Genomic DNA, 4,109 nt, shown 5'->3' on the forward strand with positions numbered 1-4,109 from the left:
CTATTCTGTTCTATTTGTCTATGTGTATGGTTTTTGTGCCAGTACCATACTGTTTTAACTATTATAGCTTTGTAGTACAGTTTGAAACTAGGGAACATGACACCTTCAATTTTGTTATTCTTTCTCAAGGTTGCTTTGGCTATTCATAGTTCCATATAAATTTTAGGATTACTTTTTCTAGTTCTGAGAAGAATGTAATTGGTATTTTGATAGAATTGCATGGAATATGTAGATTGCTCTGGGTTGCATGGTCATTTTAACATTATTAAGTCTTCCAATCGATTAGCATAGTATATCCTTCCATTTATTTGTGTGCTCTTCAATTTATTTTTTTGATATCTGAAATTCCTATATTTTTGCTGAAAAAAATGACTGCACAGACAGATATATCTGGAAAATATTGTTACTTATTTTGCCTTTTGTAAGTAGAGGGTTACCTGATTTTATTTGTAGATTTGTTTTTTGTATTTTGGCCTAAGATCCTCAAAACTTTGCATAAGAATATGCACATAGAATTATTTTGTTCACCAAAGCCACAAATAACTTGTGTGAAGTAATATCAAGGGTAACCTTGCAAAAAAAGTAAGGGCAGAAAATATCATAAAGAAGGCAAAAGACTGTGAGGTTTTTCAATGAATAATGTATCCCCACTCCTTCACCCCCTCCTCACCAAAGTCTGTTTAGTGCAATTATTTTTCCATTCAAAGGCTTAAATGGAGTTACCTCTTCAGTTTAATCTGAATGTGTGTGCATACACATACACCTACACATGCACATTTTATCCTCCTACCTTCTGTATTAACTCTTTTCTCTGTACATGTTTTATATCATTGTTAAGTGTAAAAAAATTTACTACGTATGTACATGCATATTATTCTCCTTCAAATATGTTGGTTTGTCTACTGAGTATCCTACATGGTCACAAAACACACACACACACACAAAAAAAACTGCTCAATAAAGCTTTATTAAGCCAAGCTTAATTGATCCAAATAAAGAGAAAAATTAATGTAAGCACAGAAGTCCATGTATCAGAAGCTGTCTGTACACATATACATAGTTTATCAGTCCCAGGGCTGACATATATACAGCTCAGACACCAAAATCTCTTTCTATTCATTCTTGGAGCAACTTTGGTCCCCATGAAAATTTTGCCTTAACTTGAAATTAACTGCTAAAATTAATTAACTGCTAAAATTAATGATAACATAGTTCTACTTTAGCTCTTTTAGTATACCAAATCCCTGGATATTCTATAACAATCCAAAAATTGAAAGAAAAAAAAAGAAGGTTGTCTAGGAATGGTCATAAAGTTTTTGTAAATAATGCTGATTTTCTTTATAGTATTTCTATTAAAATTGTAACTTTAAACTACTGTGAGCTAACAAATATAATGTCTGGATGACTATTAAAGATTCTCCTGGAGTGTCAACAAAATTGAATCTCTAAGTTACACTACACAAGGGACTTGCTGTTGGTCAATTTACTAGTTTGGAAAGTTGGTTATATTATCACAAAGTGAGTTTCATTTATTCACAATGATTCTAAATCAAATGACAGCCTCTATGACTTCTATTTAAAAGGGAATTGTTTTTCATTTTTGGCTGTCATCTGAGGCACAATAAAAAGAAATTTCAGGAAAAGAAAAGGTAATTACAATACAGTATGTCCCCTGGGATTGTATCCAGAGAGATCTGCTCTGTAGATTGCAAGCTTTCTGGCCTGCGAATTCAGTTCAAGGGCATGTGGATATATAGATTTAAATAAACTTGGAATTATAAAGTGAACTTTATAATGAGACTGGCAAACTAGTTACTTTTTGTCTCACTCTTTCCAAACTCCTAATTTTAATTATTCTCTGTTGTTCTAAAGTCTCTTGAGTTCAATATAATCATGTATAATACATGGGGATTGCCAAATACAGACAGCAGGCACAAATATGACTTTCCTACTCACTTTTCATGACACAATCTAATTATTAAAAAGAGCATATATGATTGATGACACCTCTTGGGAAAAATTACTAATTTGGAGGTATGCACCTACATCTTTTTTCCATAGCAGGGTTTTACATTAAAGTATTAAGAAAAAATGACAAGTGTTTAGACATTTTTTCCAAAGATATCCAGGCTCAGATCTTTATACATGTTTCATATTCTGCACTTTAAGAATCTCTTCTACAAAGACAATACATTTTCCTTTAGCACTGTCTCTTGTCTGTATTTTTTTTCTAACATCCCTTAGATTCTGGTGTGTATTTATACCTATAGTTTGCATCAGACAAAAATAAGTATAATATGTGGAATATAGAGGGTTTGAGAATTTATTAAAGTAATAATAAACTGTCAATGAATTCTCCAAAGAAATGTATGTCTAACAATGTATGTACCACAAAGAGTAGTTTCACTTGCTTTCGTATAAAATTTTTGTGTATATTTATCATGTCCTCAAGATAGAAGGCAAAGTGGGTAATATCCTGGAGCCAGATCATATGTATTCTCCTGAGCCAAATGTATGCATCTCTTCCCAACTCCACATTCATCAATGTCACATTAACTGCTTAAATTTAGCTATGGTTTGAGTATTTACACCACAGAAATTGGCAAAAAGCTTTAAATCAGTGTCGAGAACATAAATGTTGTTGAATACTTACCAGCACAGCACTGATGATACTTCACAACAAAACTTACAGCCCTATAAATATAATTTTTTTAACTTAATTCTACAGTTACCCAAGCCTAACTTGTGAAGGAAAATAGAAGTTGATGATAAAGATGTGTAACTACTTAATTCTATCCATGTTTTAAAGATGGTGGCTATATACTAGTTTCCTAGAATGTACTTAAACCAAACTGGAATCTTTAATTATTTATGGAAATTTACAAAAGACAGTTTAGCTTTCACATGTGTAATTGGTTTTACAGTATGCTTTCTTCCATGCATACAAATAAAGGAATAAAGGTAACTTTTATTAAGCATCTCCTTTGTGCCATGAAATATGCAAAATATATATATACATATATAGGTATATATTATACATATACACACGCATATATGTATACATATACATATATGTATATATATTGCATATATATAAATTATTATTTTAATCTACAAAATAATTGTATGAGTTAGGTAAAGAAAATAAGATAAAGTTACCTTATATAAAACTAATATATAAAGTTACCTTATAAAAAGTATACCGTATACAAAGTTACCTTATAAATAACATAACATTAAGGAATGGTTAGTACCATTCCTTTAAGGCATTTGATTCACTAGATTATTTATAATGAATTGCAGTTTTTAAATTCAATTATTGGAAATATGCATGAAACTGTCATTTTTAAAAGGCATTGTACATATTAGTAAATCAGTATGGGGATTTTGTTTTGTTCGCTCCTATATCTCTAGCCCTTAGAATAAAGCAAGACAGATAATAGAAACTCAATATTAATATTATGGAATTAAAAATAAAAATAATATCAATAGTAACTCAATATTAGAAACTCAATATTAATATTATGGAATTAAAAATAAAAATAATATCATTTAAATATCCATATGAAGTTTTCAAAGTGCATTTCTGTTCCTTAGCTAAATTAACACACTCCAAAGCTTTGTGAATTATGTGTTATGGAGTCTATTTTACAAAGCAAAAAAATTTTCTTTTCCCATTGCCTCTTTGTCCATCCAGATTCTTTTATCTCACTAATATTGATTCACTCACAATTGCTAACTGAGCCTTGAAGTCTCTAGTTTCATCTACAGTTTTTCTAGCCAGGACCAGTTCAAAAAGTTTACGATTTACAACATCTATGTTGAAAAATATAGCATTTTAGTAGTAAGTGTTTAACCATAAGAAGTCATATTCTTTGGAACAGGATAGACACAGGATTGGTCATCTTTAATAAACCTTATTAGTCGGAACTCTGACAATGCAAGATACTTACGATTACTTAGTAAACCATATTATTAAATTGAAATTTTAAAAAAGGGAAATATTTGAGTTCTACAAAGAAACATAACCAATAGGAGATCTATATCTATATCTCTATGATCTGCATCTGTCTATATCTGTCCATGAGAAAGATTAAAAAATTAGTTCA

The sequence above is a fragment of the Rhinolophus hipposideros genome (assembly GCF_964194185.1).
Source record: "Rhinolophus hipposideros genome assembly, chromosome: 4".
NCBI classification, from domain to species: Eukaryota; Metazoa; Chordata; class Mammalia; order Chiroptera; family Rhinolophidae; genus Rhinolophus; species Rhinolophus hipposideros.